Here is a 21,563-nt window from a genome sequence, read left to right as displayed (position 1 = left end):
TGGGTGGCTAGAGGATTACTGTAGTGCCCATAAGATCTAAAAAGATCAAAAGGGAGGTTGTTAGCATGTTGGGTGAACCTCTGTGGAGAGGCATGAGCAAGAATCACACAGGAAGAGGAGGCGTGAATGGGTTGTCATCTGTCTCTCATGCTTAGAATGTTCTCCTGATTCAGTCCCTAGCCTTTTTCAAGTTCAAGTGCTGCTTTCTGCCAAACACTTTCCCTTCTAAGGTTACATCCACTTTTGTCTACTCTTTATGTGTTCTATGTATACCTATCATATCCATGTTTTTCCTTCATTAGAATGTCAGCTCTTTGAGAGACTATTTTTGCCATTTTTTTTGTAGGTACGGCACTTGACACAGTGCCACACATGGTAAATGCTTAATAAAAGCTTGTTGATTGGTAGTAACAGTGATAAGGAATACCCATGCTGGTGAGATCACAGATCCATTAATTATTTAAGAATATGTATAACCTTTACCATTCTTATTCCAGTGAGGTATGTCTTGTTCATCATTGCATCTTCCACAACATTGGGGCAAGAAGCATCTTTTAGTTTACAGCATCAATGAAAATAAGTCTCCTGACTTCACCTTGGAGACCCCAGTTAATGGGGAACTATGTCCCATAGCAGCCCAGTCTATATTTATTTATTTTTTTAAAAGCAGTTGGGGTTAAGTAACTTGCCCAAGGTTATATGGCCAGTTTTTTTTGTGTGGGTGTTAAGTATTTGAGGCTGGAACCAATCCTGGATCCTTCTGACTCTGGGCCCAGTCAATATTTAGACAGCTCTCATTGCTTGAACACTTTTAATTACCCCTTAGCTAAGTTGAAATCTCTTCTACAATTTCCCTCACACCTAGTTGCTTTTTTTGAGTATTTTGACGTCAAGCAAAGCAAAGTAGTCCTTCCACATTCAGCCATTAAAATTCTTATTTGGCCATCTTCTTCTCACTGTTTTACTTTGTCCATATTTCTAGGTTCTTTCAGTTGATCCTTCTCAGGCTCCTCACCCTCGGGGTCACCCTGCTTTGGCTATATTCCAGCTTTTCAGTGCCTTTCCTAAAATATTTTGAGATAACCTCCTTTGTCCTAGATACTGCCTGTAGTAGTGGAACCTGAGAGTGTTATCCATTTTGGACTGTCATATCCCAGAGTTCATAGCACCAAGGAAATAAACATGGAAGGGAACTTGGAGATCATTTAATTCATTCTCTCCATTTGACAGATAAAGAAAGTTAAAGGGGGGGAGGAGACAGAGAGAGAGAACGAAGGAAAATTGGGGAGGAAATGTAGAAAAAAGTTCATCAGAACCTTTACTGATAGAAAAAATGTCTGAGATCCTGTGCTTGTGAAACTGATTTTTCACTCCCAAGCATAGAACTATGTATTCGTCTCTATTAAATGTCATTCTTTTAGCCTATTAATATCTTTCAAGATTTTAATTCATCCAAACAAGTCCTGTCTTTAGTTTGATTCACCAAGCATATGTCAAGTACGTACTTTGGGCAAGACACTGTGCTAGTGTCTGGGTGGGCAGGGTGGAGGATGGTTTCAAAGCCAGTAAGAAAAATCCCTATCCTTAAGGAGCTTGCATTCTGCTGTGGCTAAACATTATAGGATCATAGATTTAGAGGGGAAGGAACCTTAGAGGTTCTCTTGTCCAATTCCCATATCTTTTGGAGAAGAAATTGAAGACAGGAGAGGTTAAGTAATTTGTCCAAGGTCACACAACTATTGAGTGGTAGGGCTTGAATTTGAATCCAGGTCTGATTCTCAATCTATTGCTCATCTCAGTGTCACGCTGCCTCTCATGTAGACAAATAAGAAAATACAAAATAAAGGAAATGCAAAGTAAAAAAAAAATTTGGTGGGGGGTGCGAAGCCCGAAAATGTCCTCAGGACTTTTCCTGATGTAAAAGTCTCGTGTTGGAATTGACACTTAGTCTGTACTCTGAATGGAGCTAGTGGTTTCAAGAGTCAGAGGTGAGACAGGAGGTCAGGCTATGCAGAGGCTCAGAGGAAGGAAATGGAGAGTTTGGGGGAACAGTGGAAGGGGTAGGGTTTAGGGCTTTCAAGACCCAGAGGAGGAGGTTGCATGTCATACTTAGAGACAGTGGAGTGATTTGTGTTTAAAAGTGTTAAATAGTACAGGATCGGGACCATTCCTGGCATGGCACTCTGCTAGAGATTTACACAATAATTAATAGGTGCCTGATTAATGATTTTTCATCTGGATTTAATGTGAAAAGTTAAAAAAAATACAAGCCATCTGTAGTAGGTGTCATTAAGGAACTCAAAGGAATCAGAAGAATGAATGAAGGTTAGGTGCTTTGTATATTACCATTCATGCTTGTCAATAGAAATAGAAGACACATTCTTTTTTTTTTTTTACTGAGGAAAGACCAACTTTATTTTCGAGGCTACCACCCTTTTAAAGCTCAAAATGTACTGGTATTTCCAAGGGCAATTATGATTCATCATTGAATAAGAAGAAAGGCAACAATGTAAGTGAACCATTGGATTAAGCTGAGGATATTATGAAATAAAGCAATTGATTCAAATGAAATTAATGATTTTACTAAACAATGATGGTAATTAACATTGATACATTGAAAAAACCTATACCCTTGGTCATTGTCATTATTTTGGCTTGAAGTTTTCTCACTTCTGTTAGACTACTACTTTGCTCTAGCCCAATAACAGGATGCCTGAAAACTGACTAATGCTAGCAGCCACCATGGCAGGGAAATAAGGACATCACTTGCCTCAGTCCAAGTGGCACCTAATGAATTAGGGTCAGCATGACCCTAGGGTCAGCTTTAGGGAACCTTCCAACTTGAGCCCAAATGTCCGGTTCCCAAGCTCCCACCAAGCAATGGATATCTACTTTAAACAGGATGATGACCTGCCCCTGCTCCCCCTGTCCCTGCCCCTAGAAGACACATTATTTACTCTGCAAGATAAGTGGGCACGATTCAGTTGCTTTACTAAGACTTTAATATAATGGAAACAACCCAAAATTTGACTCTTGTCTCTGACCCTTGAATTCTTTGCCCCATTAATCTGCCACAGTTTATCCCTTTCTGAACATTAACCCTAAGTCTCTCTCCCTGTCTGTGTTCATACTTGCTCAACTGTTGCTGAATGCTCTTAGAGGGAATCACACAGCTTACATAAACTGGGTCCACTATAGATTTATTATTCATACTTAACTGGGCTTTTACTACTTTACAACAGTCCTTTTATTCTTCCTTGATTGAGTCTTACTGTACTTCCTCCTCATCAAAAACTACTGTTTCGCAGATATTCTAGGGGTAGGTTAAGCTAATAAGGGTTTAGATAGAGGTGTTTGCAAAAGGAAAAATACTTGGAATTGAATACCTTTAATGCAACTGGTGTTTGAATGCAAAAAAAAATCTTTGTATCAAATATCTCTAAGGGCTTTATCCAAGATATATAGGCACCTAACAAAGGATATGAACAAATTATCAAAAAAAAATGGAAAAATTTCAAAAGAATTGAAAAATTAACAGGCATATGAAGTAATGTTCCAGATAGTTATTAATAAGACACAAATTGGGGCGGCCAGGTGGCACAGTGAGTAAGAGTGCCGGCCCCAGAGTCGGGAGACCTGGTATCAGTTCCGGCCTCAGATACTTAACACCCACACAAAATAATTGGCCATGTAACCTTGAGCAAATTACTTAACCCCAATTGTTTAGGGGCGGCCAGGTGGCACAGTGAGTAAGAGTGCCGGCACCAGCATCAGGAGACCTGGTATCAGTTCCGGCCTCAGATACTTGGCACCCACACAAAAATAACTGGCCGTGTAATCTTGAGCAAGTTACTTAACCCTGATTGCTTTAAAAAAAAAAAAAAGACACACAAATCAAAACAATTCTAGACCTTTACTTTGTCTCCAGCAAAGTGACTTAGATAGAAATAGTATATTAATGCACAAATAGTGAATCTGTGAATTCATTCAATCATACCGGAAAGCAATTTGGAATATGTGAAGGAAATGACAAAAACATTCTTTGACCCAGAAAAGCTATTATAAGCATATACTCTAAGAAGGTCAGTGACAAAGAGAAGGGCCCCATTTACCCCAAAATATTTATAGCAGTACTTTTTACATTGAAAAAGAATGGAAAACGAAACTGTATCCATCAATTGGGGAATGGCTAATGAAATGGTGATAAATTAATGTAATAGCCTATTATTATGCTGTAAAGCAAAATATGAGTGCAGAGAAGCATAAGAAGACTTAAACATGAACTAATGAAAAGTGAAATAAGCAAAACCAGAAGAACAGTCTTCACAGTGACTGCTGCTATGCTTACATGGGAAAGAACAACTGAGATAGGAGAAGCACCACCCCAACCCCAGTCTTTGTGGAGGGGGTACTGTTGATACGGAACACTGCATACAGTGTTAGTTTTTTGATATGTTGCCTAGTTCTATTGAACTATTTTTTCCCCCCTTCCCTTTGTTTTTCCTTTCTTTTAAGGGATGGCTCCTAGAGAGGGAGAAGGGAGGAATACAAAAGCAAAAGATCAATAAACATTTATTTTAAAAGTAAAAAGGCTGGGGTGGCCAGGTGGCGCAGTGAGTAAGAGCGCCAGCCCCGGTGTCGGGAGACCTGGGATCAGTTCTGGCCTCAGATACTCGGCACCCACACAAAATAACTGGCCGTGTAACCTTGAGCAAGTTACTTAACCCCGATTGATTAAAAAAAAAAAAAGGAAAAAGGCTCCCCCATTCCCCACCTCAGATTATCTTAGCATCATTCCCTATCCTCTCCTTTACTTTTGGAGGATGAGTTGGCTCTTCTTGCCAACCTATCTTTTTGTTTCTTCAATCCCATTCCCTCCTATCTCTTTTAGGGACTTGGCACTTAGATTGTCCCTCTTTCTCCGTTCTAATTTTCAGCACCTCTTTATCTTTTGGCTCCTTGCCTCCTATCTACAAACATGCTCAGAAGTCCCTTATCTTTAAAAAGCCATCTCTTCAAGCCATCATCCTAGTTCTCTCTTTCTATTCATAGCCATACTCCTAGAAAATACTATTTACCGCTTCATATTTCTGCCTCTCACTTTCTACTTGTTTCTCAAACCCTTGCAGTCCAGTTTCTGTCCCCAATATCTGACTAAAAATTCTCTCTTCAGGGTCACCAGTAGTTTTTTATAACTAACTCTAATTGTCTTTTCAAATTTCTTATCTCTGACCTTTCTGCAGTATTTTACACTGTTGATCCCTCCTTGATACTGTTTTCATGACAATGATCTTTATGGTTCTCTTTCTGCCTGTTGGACTGATCCTTTTTGGTATTCTTTGAAGGTTCACCATCCATGTCTTGCCTCCAGGGCATCAGTGTACTCAGGGCTCTGTCCTGGGCCATCTTCTCTGTTTTTATATATTCTTTGTGATCTAATCATCTTCTGTGGATTCAACTATCACCTCTGTGTAGATGACTCCCAAAGTTTCATATTTAACCCCCTTCTTTCTTCTGAATTCCACTCCTATCTCTCTTATCTATCTGCTAAAAAATGTCCAGCTTAAGGCCAGGCCTCATCTTTGCCCCTAAACTCTCTCTACTTCCCTAACTTCCCTATTACTTTTGAGTCTGCCACCAATATTTGTAGTCGCTTAGACTTGAAGCTTTATGATTACTTTTGAATCTCTCTCAATCATTCCCCTCCTCTCCCAAATCCAATTAGTTGACAAGTCTTCTTGATTCCATCTTTCAGAATTTCATATTTGTCCCTTTCTCCCCATTCACCACAACCATGCTCTTTTATCCCTTCTCACCTAGACTATTTCTATAGCCTCCTAATTGGTCTCCCAGCATTCCGGTCTTTACCCTTTCCAATCCGTTCTTCATAGCTGCCAAATTGATATTCTTAAAGAACAGATCTGACCATGTCACTCCACTCTTCAGAAGAAGATTCAGTGGTTCCTCAAAGGACAAACACAAATATATTTTAAAGCCTGTCACAACCTAGCTACAGCTTACCTTTCTAGACTCAGTACACACTACTTCTCTCATGTACTCTCTGCTACAGTGTCAAATTCCCTCCCTCCTCCCCCATGACATTCCATCTCCCATAGACCATCCTTGATGGTTGGGGTGCTCTCCCTTCTCCCTTCTGCCTTTTAAAACTTGTTTGATGCTCAGTTTTGTTTGATGCTCAGTTCAAGTGACACTTCTTCAAGTCTTTTTCTGATTCTCAGAGTTGGAAGTCCTTCCTAAGTTGTACATTTATTTGGTATACATCCTATCTTTACTTCTTTGTGAACATGTATCTATCTAGGAGAATATAAACTGTTTGAGGGCAAGTACTCTCCCATTTTTATATAACCATGTCCCTTTAGTGCATCTAATGAATTCCTTTAAATCACACTGCCTATTTCCATTGGACTAAAAACAATGACCCTATTTTACATAATTATAACTTTATTGTGATTTCACTTCAGGGGGTTCCTTATTCACACAAGTTGGTACCTAGTTATATTTACATCTCTAGTGCTTAGAACCTGACCCATAAGTAGACACTTGTTTATTGATTCGCTGGTTCTCAAATCCACTACCCTGTCATGGCTGGGGATTTTGTGTGTAGCTGCCCCTATAGTCCTGCTGCTTCCTGCTCTGGTTAGCCTGCATCTGGAGTATTGCGGCCAGTTCTGGCTGCCATGTTTTAGGAAAGACATTGGCAAACTGGAGCATGTTGAGAAGAAGATGATTAGGGTGAGGGAATTGTAATTTATAGTTTTTGAGGATCAGTTGAAGGCATTTGAATGAGAATGTTTAGTCTGGAGATGAGAAAATTCTGGAGATCAGACAATTCAAGGAGTGTGGTGGTAGGCAAAGCAGAATCATAGGATTTAGAACTAATAGGGACCTCATCCAATTCCTTCATTGAGAAATAGAAACCTGTGGAAATTGAGGTCTAGAGAGATCAGTCAGCCATTATTCACTGTGCTGGGCAGAGTGGATACAGAGAGAACATGAAATAATTCTTGCTTTCAAGGAACTTAAAAAGAAGGATTGCCCAAGGTCACACAGCAAATGGCAGAGGTGGGCTTTGGATTTCAATATTCTGATTATCAAATCGAATGTTCTTTTCACCAGCAGAGGATTTTGGATTGATCTGAGGCAGCTAGGTGGTACAGTGGGTAGAGTGCTGGCCTCAGTCACTTACCCCTGTTTGTCTCAGTTTCCCTCATCTATAAAATGAACTGAGGGGTGGCTAGGTGGCACAGTGGATAAAGCACCGGCCCTGGAGCAGGAGGACCTGAGTTCAAATCCGGCCTCAGACACTTGACACAAAACTAGCTGTGTGACCTTGGGCAAATCACTTAACCCCAATTGCCCTCCAAAAAAAAAAAGAAAGAAAAAAATGAACTGGAGAAGGAAATGGCAAACTGCTCCAATATCTTTGCCAATAAAACTTCAAATGGGGTCATGAAGAGTCAGACATGACTGAAAAACAACTGAACAAGGAAAAGCTTCCTGGCAATTAGTGCTGTCTAAAAGTGAATTCAGTTGTTTCAGGATCCAGTGGATTGATTTTCAATTACTGTAGGTCTTCAGGTAGAGCCTGGATAACCCGGGCTCTTTGTTATAATTAATTTTTAATAATTTAATAACTATTTATTAATAATTTCTGTCAGAGAAATTACTGTTTGGGTATAGGTTATACAAGATGACCTCTCAGGTCTCTTGTAATGCTGAGTTTCTGTGAAAACTCAAAAGTGGAAATTTTGTTGTGGGCTATGACCACATCAGTCATTAAGTCTTTTTAGCCTTAATTATGTATGGGGAGAGAACTCCAGTTGTACTAGTTGGAATGGAAGTTTGATAGTGGATACAAGTTTTTGAGGACCACCAGAGATTAATAGAGTGGCATTATGGTATGGGTAGGCCTTTGCTGGGACATATGGTTGTTTTGAGATTCCCTCCCTGGGTTGGGAATTAGACTGTCCTGTCAAGTGGAAGCAGTCCTGGTGGCTCATTAGCCTCATTAGTGCCTTGGGTCCTTGGCCTCAGGCCCTTCTGTTTTGTAAGCTTGGTTAGAGCCGGGATTGTTTCATTTTTTGGTCTTACAGGATATTTGCAGTGGCTAGCACAGTGCCTGCCCCTTGATAGGTGCTTATTAAATGCTTGCTAACAAATTGAGCTGACCTTCCGACTATTGTAGTCACAAAAGGAGCACGACTGTGGTATGTTTGATGCCCTTTCTGTTCCCCCTGCCATCTGCCAGGCACTGGCAGAATGGAATCAGAGCTACACACATTGCAGGAAGAAAATCTTCCTGCCTGCTTGGAAAAATTCTGACAGCCTACGGGAGAAAAGCTTAGTTACCTGTAACTATGCTTTTGAAAAAATAGTATTTTATTTTCCCTCCAATTACATGTGAAACCATTTTTTTAACTTTTTAAAAAAAGTTTTGAGTTCTGAATTCTGTCTCTCCCTTCTTTACTCTCCTTCCCTCTCACTTAGACAGTAAACAATTCGATATGGTTTACACATATGCAGTCATGCAAAACATTTCCATATTGGTCATTTTGTACAAGAAGACTCAAAAGAGAAAGAAAGGAAGAAAATAGCATGCTTTAGTCTACTTTGAGATAGTATCAGTTCTTTCCCTGGAGGTGGATAGCATGCTTTATCATGAGTTCTTTGGGATTGTTTTGGATTATCGTATTACTGAGAGCCTCTAAGTAATTCACAGTTGTTCATCATACAATATTGCTGTTACTCTGTATAACATCCTCTTGGTTCTTCTCACTTCACTTTGTATTAGTTCATGTAAGTCCAGTTTTTTCTGAAATCATCTTGCTTGTCATTTCTTATAGCACAGTACTATTCCTTTACAACCATATACCACAGCTTGTTTAACCATTCCCCAATTGATGGGCATCCCTTTGATTTCCAATTCTTAGCCACCACAAAAAGATGTGCTTATAATATTTTTGTACACTTGGGTCCTTTTCCCTTTTTAATGATCTCTTTGGAAGCCTAGCAGTGGTATTGCTGGATCAAAAGGTATGCACAGTTTTATAGCCCTTCGGGTATGTAACTATGACTCTTTTAAGTCAGTTTTCAACTACAGGGTTTATTTAGAATACATAGCTTCTAGATGTATTAGCTTGAGAAGAAAGTGAAATGAACTTGATCTCTTCAAATGCTGTTTGGTTTGTGCCTTCTGCTTCTAGAAAGTCTCAGGGGATTTATCAGGTGAATCTCAAAGATTAAGTGCACTTGGGCTGCCTTAATTTCTTTTTAAAATAAATTTTTATTGGTATCTTTTGCATACCATGCATTTCCCCTGTATTCCTCCCTGGCTTTTGCTGGGTTCTCCTTCCCAGCTCCGGCCTTGTCTTACCTTATACCTGGTCTTCGGACATCTCCGGCTTTTTGTCTCCAAGAAGAACTTACCCCCACAGAACACCCAAGGACACGGAGGTTGCCAAGGGAGGCTGCTCTTTATTCAGTTACATCTTAACAGTGTGGCCATCAGAACATAGCAGAATGGAACTGTGGGACAGAGAGAGCGGGACAGAGATAGATAGAGAGAGAGAGAGAGAGAGAGAGAGAGAGAGAGAGAGAGAGAGAGAGAGAGAGAGAGAGAGAGAGAGAGGGAGAGAGAGAGAAAGAGAGAAAGAGAGGGAGGAAGAGAGAGAGAGGGAGCCTCCCCTTGCTTTTTCCCTAATAATCCTTATCATTCTTCTTACTGTCACATGCCATATGGGAGCCAATTGTGCACTCTCCCAAGTGCAGGGCAAAGGATTATGTGTTAAGAGGAGTCCGTGTTGATAAGGCACGTTCAATGCCACGTCGGCCTTTCCCAACCTGGCAAAGTCGGCTCCCATGGCCCTGTGCTCAATTCCATGTCAGCCCTTTCGGCCCGGCAGAGTTGGCCTCCACATCTCCAAGCTCCTGCCCCTCAGAGGTCACATGCACCCCCTCCGCCATCTTGTGACTGCCACAGTGTCTCTCACACTTGTGGCTCTATCAGGCTTTAATCTCTTTTCAATCAGTTTTTGAGTTTTGGCAGTGTCGGCATTTTGATCTTGAAAGACATGACAGTAAACACCTCTTAAGGAAAGAATTCTGCATACTACTTCTCTAGCCAATTTTACTTCTCTCAGTTGCTGGGAGGACCTATTCAGGGACACTGCAGGTTAATAATTTTCCAACGCTTGCCTGTTGAAGATAAATTAATTCAATTTGAGCCATGGACCTATTTCTGGGAAGAAGCATGGTATAGTGGAAAAAATACTGGGTTTAGAATTAGGCAATCTGGGTTTGAAGTCCAGCTCTGCTACTTATTAGTTGCATGACCAAAGAAAAGGCCTTTGTCTCTCAGAGCCTCAGTTCCTGATCTGTGAAATGATAATAATAAATATACTACAGTAATAAACTACTCAAGATGGTTGTGAAGAAAGTACTCTATAAATTTTGAAGTGCTATATAACTGTGCCTATTATTATTCATATAAATTAATCTGTATCTCCTATAAGAAACAATACAACTTGCTGTAAATAATCATGATAGTTGAATATCAATAAATCTTAACCTCCTACTCTCTCCTTCCTCTCCCAATCCTTTTCCTCATAACACACAAAGCTGAAGGATACTTTTTTTTTTCTTTTTGGAGGGCAGTTGGGGTTAAGTGACTTGCCCAAGGTCACATGGCCAGTTTTTGTGTTAAGTGTCTGAGGCCAGATTTGAAATCAGGTCCTCCTGACTCCAGGGCTGGTGCTCTATTCACTGCGCCACCTAGCTGCATCCCTGAAGGATACCTTTGACTGGCATTGTCACAAAAGAGTATAAAGGAATAGAAAAATGGCATCAGTAAAATCAGAACCAAATTCTCTGATTAACATGAAGAGAATCGGAAACGTCAACACAATTTTCACTCCAATTTTCAAGGTACTTGTCGAATGCTCCCTGCTATGTAACTTATAGAATCCCTATGCCTTGCTCCTCCTTCTGCCTTGAACCCTTACTCGCTGTCCAACTCTTGTCCTGGGGCTCTGGAATCCTAACTGGGGAGAGCAGCCTTCGGCAAGCTGCTCTGCAGCCATGTGTCCCTCCCCAGCTCTCTGCTTGCACCTTTAGCTATGACTACAGTAATCATATCAGCACTACAATTCCTGGAAGGGATTTGTTCGTTAATTTACCCATTATTTGACTCATCATCCTTGTTACTTCACAGGACAAACCATCTTTCCTTGGCCAGACTTCTTCTTGTACTACTGTTTTCTCTTATTAGAAAGCAAACTACCTGAGGCCAGTGCCTGTCTTGCTTTTGCGTTTGTATCCCCAGTATGAAGCCATGTCTAGCATGTTACCAGTACTTAATAGATGCTTTTCCATTTATTCATTCCTTTACAGGATTATAGAATTTTAGGACTGGAAGGGCACAGGATCATTTAGTCCAGGGGTGGCGAACCTGCAGCCTCAAGTTCACATATGGCTTTCTAGGTCCTTGGATGCAACCTTTTGACTGAGACCAAGTTTTATAGAACAAATCCTTTTATTAAGAGGATTTGTTCTGTGAAGTTTGATTTTAGTTTGGATTGGACCAATTCATATCTAACAAGGATGTTATTGCTGTGCTAGCACTGAAAGTAAATTAATGCACAGTCCCTTCCCTCCAGGTGCTTAACATCTGGTTTGTGAGAAGATGCTGGAAATAGGAGGAAACAAGGTGTGATAAAAAGAACACTGGAGCTCAAGGCAAAAACCCACTATGTGACCTTGGCCAAGTCCCTCAATTTCTCTAGCACTCACTTTACTTATATCTAAAATAAAGTTAGACTAAGTGAACTCTAATGTCCCTTACTGCTCTTATGTTATTTGATTCTCAGTAGACAGTATAGGCAGTCCCCAACTAATAAATGGATTGTGCTCAAGATGTTTATATGTAAGCCAGTTACTTGGAACTTGGGCTACATTTTCCCATTGAAACAATGGTGGTACATGTGACAGTTCAGTTGCCCTTTCTCTAATTCCCTCTCCCCCTTTTCCCCTTTTCCTCCTATTTTCTTGTTGAGTGAACTGTATTTCTGTATCCAGCTCTGTGTATGTGTATGTGTATTTTCCTTCTTTTGACCAGTTCACGTAAATGAGGTTCATGTTAGCCACTCTCTGTACTCCTCCCTCCTTACTTCCATCAATATCTGTTTGTATATCCTTATCATGAGTCCTCAAGATATTTTATAAACTTATTTAACCTGAAATATAGTTAAAATGCTGTACATTTGCAATAGAAAATACTTGTTCAAATTCTAGTAGGTAAAGCAGAAAATCTAGAGTTGAATAAAAATGGAATCATGGGATTTAGAGTTGGAAGAGACGTTGGAGGTTTCCAAATCGGATCTCATCATTTGTTAGATTAATAAGTGGAGGCTCAGACAGGTTAACTGGCTTGTTTATAGTTACACTAAAAATAGTAGAGTGAGGCTTTGAATACAGGGTCTCTGAAGCTAAACCCAGTGTTCTTTTCACTATATCAGATAGTTTTCTTGAATGATGCTTGAGAAAAAGCAGATTTAATTTGAAGAGATTGAAGTGGTAGATGAAAACTTGTGGAGAATCTAATAGGGAATTCTGGAAACTTTCAGGGGCTTTAGAAGAGAATGGCACTATTTCTTTATTATGTCTAATTTTACTTAAATATTTGTGGCTTTTCTTTTCCCCTAATATGTATGTATGGTAAGCATTAAAATTGTGGCTTTTACCAACAGTTTAGATGATTTTTTTAGTTCTTACACAGAACAAAGGAAGTGAGAGAAAAAAGATCAAGATCCATTTTTCTTCAGGGAAATGGACAGATATTAGAAGAGACGAAAAAAGGATGTGTGAGAATTAGTGTAGGATAGAACTAACAGCTGCAAGCAGGAAAAGACAAAAAAAGGGAAAACAGTGTGTGTATTGCCTCCCTGCGGGGAAGAGAGGTGGCGGGAGGGAAGAGAGATTGGGATTAGTTCTCAGTGATGGACACTAGGTGGTTCCATTGGCTCACTATACTCTGGTTGCTGGCTGAGGTCGTTTTAGGGTGGTTGGGAGGTGGAGACAATGTGCAGACCTTGTCCTAACTTGGGACTGATTGTATACACATGAAGTGTCAGGACGTGAAGATCTAGTGATTTTCCTTGCAGAATTATTGAGGGCTTGAAAGGCTGAGTTTGGGTTTGATTCAGTTAGCCACAAAGAAACCCTTGTGAGCTCTTGAGCAAGGTAGTGACATAATGAAAGTGTAATTTTAGGCTGATAAAACAGAGAGGAATCACAAATATATCTGCATGGCATTTCTGCTCTGCTCCTTCTCTTCTCTCTCCAAGAAGTGGTCATTGCTTCTAGATGTAAGCATACATGAACTGCCTGGCTTGGTTATACAAGAAGCCTTTGTAGAACCCTAGAGGGAGCCTCAGGATTAATTTTCTCAACAGCCACATCTGCTCTTTGCTTTCTGCATTCAATATCTGGTAGAAAGGGACCTTTGGGATCATTTCAGCCAATTCTTTTATTTTACTGATGTTGAAATTGAGAGCTAGAGAAGTAATTGGTTCAAGGTTGCAGAGATAACTGGTGTCAGAACCAACATGGTCTCTTAGTTGGGGACATGGCTGAAGACTTGAATCAATTAGAAGAACAAAGTTTAATTTCTGAGCCTTTTATTCGATCACCACTTGTTTATGGGAAGGACACTTAACCTTTTTTTTGTCATAAATCCTTTTAGTAGTCTGGTGAAGCCTATGGACCTCTTTTCAAAATAATATTTTAAAATAATTGAAGGAAATGCTAAATTTCAGTTAGAAGTTAGTGAAAATAAAGATGTAATTTTTCCTCCCTCTAAGTTCATGGACCCCCATAGTCTAGGCATAGATCTCAAGGAGTACGTGGACTCCAGGTTAAGAATCTCAGCTTTAGGGGTTGTGACATGCTGATGAGATCTTCTTTGGGAAGGAGTGGTTCCCGTTGGGTAGTAGAGGGTACACTGGTTGGGTAAAGCTTGACCTTCAAGGAGTACTGTTGTGAGTCCTTTGCACTGTTTGTTCTGCTTGACAGCTACCTTCCCTGAGAGTGAATGAAGAATGCCTAGATCTGATGGAATGTGATCAGGTAAAAAAGGTGTGGAGTGATGTCCCTTAGCAAGGAACTATCTTAAAGCAAGGACAGAGGATTAACTTGTAGGAAAAGGCCAGTAGGATTTTTGTCAGTAGTTCTTCCTAGAGTCTTTCTCCCCTCACATCTCTGACAAGAGGCTGGAATCCCACTGTCTTGTCTCAATGACAGAAACTAGATGAACCTGAAGAGACCGTAGAGACCACATCTCTCTTCTCTTCTGCTCTTACTAACTCCTCCCTGTCCCTCACCCAGGTGTGGGTGAGCTCCTTCACTCTCTGTCGTCTGGTATGTATTCTCCTATGTATACCTTGTTGAATGTCTGGCTGTTGACTTGGATAAGTGGCTTTCTTTGCTACCTGCTGTGTATGTTCATTGTGGAACTGGCATTTAGTGGGAAACAGGTCAAAGCCTAGTATGTAGAGCTTGGGGATCTCCTTTTTTCTATTAAGGAATAACGACCAGAAGTTTAGCTTTAATTTTAAACTTACTTTCCTTAGCCTAATAATATTTAAGAGAGCAGATAGATATTCCAGTACCTCCTCTCTCTGAGGAGAGCAGAGGGGCCCACTTCTGGCCCCAATCTCCTGCTTTCCTTGTTGACAGTAATTAAAGTCTACTTTGGAGAAGATTGTAGGGAGGAGTCCATCCTGCCTCCATGTAAGCCATACATGGCACCCCACATGTTACATTTTGCTTATTTGTTTCCATATCATTTTTCCCTCATTAGATTGTAAGCCCTACAAGGACAGAAACTCTTATTTTTCATCTTTGTATAATACATAGAAATAGCTAGATGGTTCAGGGGATATAGCACTGAACCTGGAGGCAGGAAGAACTGAGTTCAAATCTTAGTTGCTGTGTAACCCTGGGCAAATCACCCTGAGCCTCAGTTTTGTATTACAGCCTCAACTGTAATATGGATATAATAATAGTATCTTCCTTCCAGGGTTCTTGTGAGGTTAAAATGAGACAATATTTGTAAAGTACTTTGCAAACATTAAAGTTCTATACAAATGCTAGTTGTTATAATTATCATTATTGTTACTAACATCATTATTATTACTTTGCACATGGTAAACAATAAAGGTTTGTTAAATTCCTCATAACCTCCTTTGTGAGGTGGGTAGTCCAGATATCCAGACATAAAGAGACTGATATTGATGACAGAGAATTCACCAACCAACTTGCATTAAAAAAAAAAAGAAAAAATTTGGAAGCAAGAAAAGGTAATAGAGAATGAATTCAAATACATGCTCTCTTCCTTCAGGAAGAATGTCAGAAAATGAGGGTGTTAACATTGAAGGAGTTGTGGGCAGGCACACAGACTGTTGGTGGGGCTGTGAATTGGTCTAGCCATTTTGAAATGCAGTTTGGAATTACACTATGAAAATGACTGGCATGCCCATACCCTTTGACCCATAGACCCTACTTAAACATCTATTTTAAGGGGGTCCAAGATAGAAGGAAAAGTCCTATATACATATAATAATATCTTAGAGTGTTTACAACAATTTGTTTTGTAATAGCAAAAAACTATAAACGAAGTAGATGTCACTTGATTGGGAATGGTTAAAACAAACTATTGTATGTGAATGTAATGGAATATATTAGTTTGTCATAAGAAAATGAATATGAAGAATTCAGAGAAACATGGGAAAATTTCTTTGAACTGATTGATGCAAAGTGAAGTAAACAGAACCAAGAAAACAATATACATAATGACTGCAACCATGTAAATGTAAAGAACAAAAACCTCTTAACTGAACACTATAATTCAGCCCCAAGGAAGAGAGGAGAAAATGTACTTCTGTTTCTTCTTCTTGGAGGTGGGAAATCTTCAGTGTATTACCAGACTCAGTTGATGTGTTGATTAGTTTTGCTGAAACTGCTTTTTTCATTTTTTTGTTTCTAGGGCTGGCTTTTGGAGTAGGGGAGAGAGATATTTGGAAGTAAAGGTGATTTAAAACAAAAGATATAAATAAATAAAATCTTTTAAAATGAACAACATGTACATACACATACAGTTAAAACAGTGATTGGAAAACCAAACCTCAAAATGAATTTAGGTGAGCAAGGAAAGCCAAGGACAAAAGGTTTAAACATTTTTAAAAGTTATATCGGGGGAAGGGAAGATCAAAGAAAGCATAGAACTGCTGTGTGTGGATAGGATCTCAATAAATGACAATGGGGGGAGGGGTAGATATGCCAAGTTCTTATTTTGTCTCTGTTCTCCCTGCAAAGGATATGAGAAGGAAATAACATCCCTGTAAGACAGATAAACATAGCACACAGGAGGGCTGCTAGCACAGGTTCACTCTTGATCTGGTCAGACAGGAAAGACACTAAGAAGGGTTAATAATTTTACTTTATTCTAGTCTAGTTTTCTCAGAAGAGGATTGCTGATAATAGGAGGACAAACTCCTGCAGCAATCCCTACTCACCTTTCTCACAGAAACTGGCAAGAAGTGGGGACAACCACCCTTCATGTCAATGGGGTCAGTCGAGACAGGCACAACTTTTGCATCCCTCTAAGTCTCTTCAAGCCTCAGGGGGGGAGGGCCAGTTGAGGCACACGCAGCATTTGTGCATTCAACCCTAAGGTTCCCCATTCACTGACCAATAACCACCTGTTTTATAGGGGCAACAGACAAAGAAGGCATATTGCTAACAATAACCTCACAAGTTTACATCACTTCATCCTTGTATCTCACTGCAAAGTTGCAGTGAATGTTTATATTATCATTATATGATGCTGCACAATTGTGGTGGAGATGTTTTGAACCATAATTGTGGGAACTCATATCTCATACCTGGGAACAAGAGATTGTTATGGTTATAGATCCTGGGAAACTGAACTTTAAGAAATGATAACAAAAATCTACTTTACATACACTAAAATCCTCCTTACTTAAAATCAGAAAAATGATTAATAGGGAATTGATATCATAGGTGAATATAGAAAAACAAGATAGCAGATACTTGCCTCGATAAATACAAGTCACCCAGTTCAGATCTATATGAGTATATCTATCTATCTATCTATCTATCCCTGTATCTATATCTATCTATGTGTCTTTTGAATATGATTGCTGAACCAATGTCAGTGATATTTAAAAGATGATAGAGAACCGGAGAGACAGCACAGGACTGGAGAAAGGCAAATGTTCTAATTTTCAGAAAAGGGAAAAGAGCAGATTGCAAGTTACAGACTGCAAACTGGACTGTGATTTCTGGTAAGGTTTTAGAACAGATTAGTAAAGAGTTGATTAGTGAACATCTAGTAAAGGAAGACAATAATTACAAAGAATCAAGATGGCCTCACTGAGGTACTGATTTGCATTGGTAGAAGAAATTCATCGTTGGGAACTCCCTATACTGATGAAATCACAGGTCTGGTTAAAAACATCAAAAACCCTAAACTAGTAGGTCAGGGTAAGGATATAGATAAAGTTTATTTAGATTTTAGCAAAGCATTTGACAAAAGTTTTACTTGCTCTTATAGACAAGATGGAGAAATATGTACTAGATGATAGTACAATTAGATGAATTCAGAGTTGTTTGAATAGCTGGACCCAAAGGATAATCAATAAAGTTTTCATGTCAACTTGTAAGCAGTTCTTCACTGGAATGCCACACATATAAAACTTCATCTTGTAATATTTAATATTTTTATCAGTGAATGGGATAGATGGCATGTTTTTCTAATTTGCGGATGACACATGGAATGACAGAACAAGTATCTAAAAAGATCTTGATAGGCTAGAACATTGGGCCATATTTAATAGATGAACTTTAATAGTGGTAAATGTGGTCTTACACTTCGATTTTAAAAATCTACAGGTACAAGATGTTAGAGGCATGGTTTGATAGCAGTTTATATGAAAAAGATCTAGGGGTTTTGTAATGTAAAACTTAATATGAGTCGATATAATACTCAAATACTGAAATGTATTTAGGATCTTGTTAATCTGAACATTTTCTCCCAAAATGCAGATTGTAACCTGTCCATGCCTTCCCATTCATATTATTTTCTTGAAGTTTTCTTTTTTGTGTGTGTGTGTGAGGCAGTCAGGGTTAAATGACTTGTCCAGGCTCACACAGCTAGTAAGTGTCAACGGTCTGAGGCTGGATTTGAACTCAGGTCCTCCTGACTCCAGGGTCAGTGCTTTATCCACTATGCCACCTAGTTGCCTCCTTGAGGCTTTCTTAATACTTGTGGAGCACTTAAGCTTTCCACCTTTACAATTAGCACTAAACATCATCCCATCTTCTCTTCTTTATACAAATTTCTGTGATGACATCTTTTACTACTGTTTTTCAAAGTTTCTCATTGATTATATAGTAGCTTGCTCAAATAACCATACTCATTTCCTGTTTGTCATGAACAGTCATGTTCTTTGTCTTGTAGCTATTCAACAATAGTGGTAGAGCATTGATATTAAAAAGATTGGCATTTGTTTCTGGGAGAAGTTTGAGGTCATCAATTCTTTTTTAAAAAAAATACTAATTTTTAGTTTACAACATTCAATTCTACAATCTTTAGTTTCAAATTTTCTCCCCCTTCTCTCCTCCCCCCATAGTGGCGTGCAATCCAATATAGGTTACAAATACCTTCACATTAAACATTAGTCAAGTTGTAAAAAAGAATTATAACCAATGGAGTGAATGAGAAAGAAGGAATGAAACAAAAAAGAACGCAAAAGAGAGAGCAAGTAGTATTTTTCTTCAATCTGCATTCAAACTCTGTAGTTCTTTGTCTGAATGTGGATATCCCTTTCCAGCATGAGTCTTGCATGTCCAGCATGAGTCCAGCATGAGTTGTCTTCTAACCTTGCATTGCTGAGAGGAGCCCAGTCTATCAAAGTTAGTCATCACAGATATGATGTGTCTGTAATTGTGTACAAAGTTCTCTTGGTTCTGCTCTCCTCACTCAGCATCAGTTTATATAAGTCTCTCCAGGTTATTACGAAGTCCATCTGCTCCTCATTTCTTATAGTAAATAGTATTCCATTACATTCATATGCCACAACTTGTTTAGCCATTCCCCAATTGATGGCCGTCCCCTTGATTTCCAATGCTTTGCCACCACAAAAAGAGCTGCTACAAATATTTTTGTACATACGTGTCCTTTTCCCACTTGTATGATCTCTTTGGGATACAGCCCTAGAAGTGGTATTTCTGGGTCAAAGGGTATGTACTTATTTTTTAATAGCCCTTTGGGCACAGTTAAAAATTGCTCTCCAGAATGGTTGGATTAGTTTACAACTCCACCAACGATGCATTAGTATTCCAATTTTTCCACATCCTCGCCAGCATTTATCATTTTCCTGTTTTGTCATGTTAACCAATCTCACAGGTGAGATGTGGTACCTCAGAATTGCTTTGATTTGCATTTCTCTAATCAATAATGATTTAAAGCATTTTTTCATATGCTTAGACATATCTTTAATTTCTTCCTCTGAAAACTGCCTCTTCATATCTGTAATGCCAAGCAAAGGCAACTTCCAAGGTTCAAAATACCAGCATAGCAGCCCTAGATTTTATTCAGTGACAAATTAAGAACAGAGAAAATCAAAATACAGCATAATTCAAAATACAGCATTCACCTAGTGTAATTCAATATTTTCCCAGTACTGCTCCACCCTTGGGCAGTACATTCATTTAGTCAATCACAAAGTCCCTCTTCCAAGTACTCCTTCATCCCTGGAAAGTACATTCATTTAGTCATTCACAAAGTCCCTCTCCTCAAATACAGATTAGTTTTCCAATCATAAACAAAGTACATTCATTTGGTCAGTCAGAGAGCACAAAAAAGTAAAAAAGTTTCCCACCCCTGGATCACAACTGAATTACAATTATCATCAGTTAAAGCCAAGCACCTTCTCAAAATGGGCAGTAGAGAGCACAAAGGCCATCTACCCCTGAGTTACAACAAGTTAAAGTTACAACCGCATTTAATACCCAAAGAGAGGTCTTTTCTTCATCTTGACCCAAGGCAAAGTCTCAGCAATCTCTGTTCCTGGGGAGATAAAGCCACGATATACATTGCCTGTGTCCTCATCAATTCACTCTCTGCCTGCAGAACCCTCAGGACCCCTGAAAATATCAGCAAGACCCTCTTCCAGGATTTCTGTAAACGTACAACAAGAAAATCCTTCTTCAGGGCTTCTGAATAAACATCAAGCTTCCAGTACCTCTGCAACAACAGCACTGTCCTTCACCAGTGGATGCAATTCACTCTCTGTCTGCAGAACAGTCTTGGGACCCCTGAACCAACAACAAGGTTCCAGGACCTCTGCAACAACAGCACTGTCCTTCACCAGCGGACGAATCTGGCAAAACAACATCAAAACAGACAGACAAAGTACCAGCATTACAGCCATATCTCCTCAGTCCTTGGCAGCTCCAGGTGGCAGCTCTCAAAAGTCCTGGGCAGCTCTAACTGGCCCTCAGCAATCTTCTTTCTCTGCCTCCATGATGCTGCTTCCAAAAATTCTTCTGCCTCTCTTCCTCTGCTTGTGCCTCTCCAAATCCAAGGCACCAACTCCTCCCAGTTCAGCCCTCTCTTTTCACGTCAACAAGTCTGTCCCACAAGTGGGATTCACAAGCTCTGGGTTTTAACACTCAACCTTAAAACCAAGCCAGTACAGGGGGATCTTTAAATTCCATTACTATTACATTATCCTTTGACCATTTATCAATTGGGGAATGACTTGTATCCTTATAAATTTGACTCAGTTCTCTATATATTTTAGAAATGAAGCCTTTATCAGAGACACTTGTTGTAAAAATTCTTTCCCAATTTTCCATCTCCCTCCTAATCTTGGTTACATTGGCTTTATTTGTATAAAAACTTTCCAGTTTAATGTAATCAAAGTTATCCAATTTGCATTTTGTAATACTCTCTGTCTCTTGTTTGGTCATGAATTCTTCCCTTCTCCATAAATCTGACAGGTAAACTATTCCTTGCTCTCCCAGATTGCTTACAGTAATCAAAGTTATCCAATTTGCATTTTGTAATACTCTCTGTCTCTTGTTTGGTCATAAATTCTTCCCTTCTCCATAAATCTGACAGGTAAACTATTCCTTGCTCTCCCAGATTGCTTACAGTATCAACCTTTATATCTAGATTGTACACCCATTTACACTTTATTTTGGCATAGCGATGTAAGATACTAGTCTATACCCAATTTCTGCCATTCTCTTTTCCAGTTTTCCCGGCAGTTTTTGTCAAATAGTGAGTTCTTATCCCAGAAGCTGGAGTCTTTGGGTTTATCAAACAGTAGATTACTATAGTCATTGATTGTTGAGTTTTGTATACCTAATCTATTCCTCTATTCCTCAGCCAGTACAAAGTAGTTTTGATGACTGCTGCTTTATAATACATTTTAAAATCTGGTATGGCTAGGTCACCT

Source organism: Petaurus breviceps, unplaced genomic scaffold, assembly GCF_028583685.1.
Source record: "Petaurus breviceps papuanus isolate PSGF00001 unplaced genomic scaffold, PetGlider_PUasm1.0 91041, whole genome shotgun sequence".
NCBI lineage: Eukaryota > Metazoa > Chordata > Mammalia > Diprotodontia > Petauridae > Petaurus > Petaurus breviceps.
The sequence above is the reverse complement of the archived record's forward strand: the minus strand, read 5'-3'. Positions refer to the sequence as shown.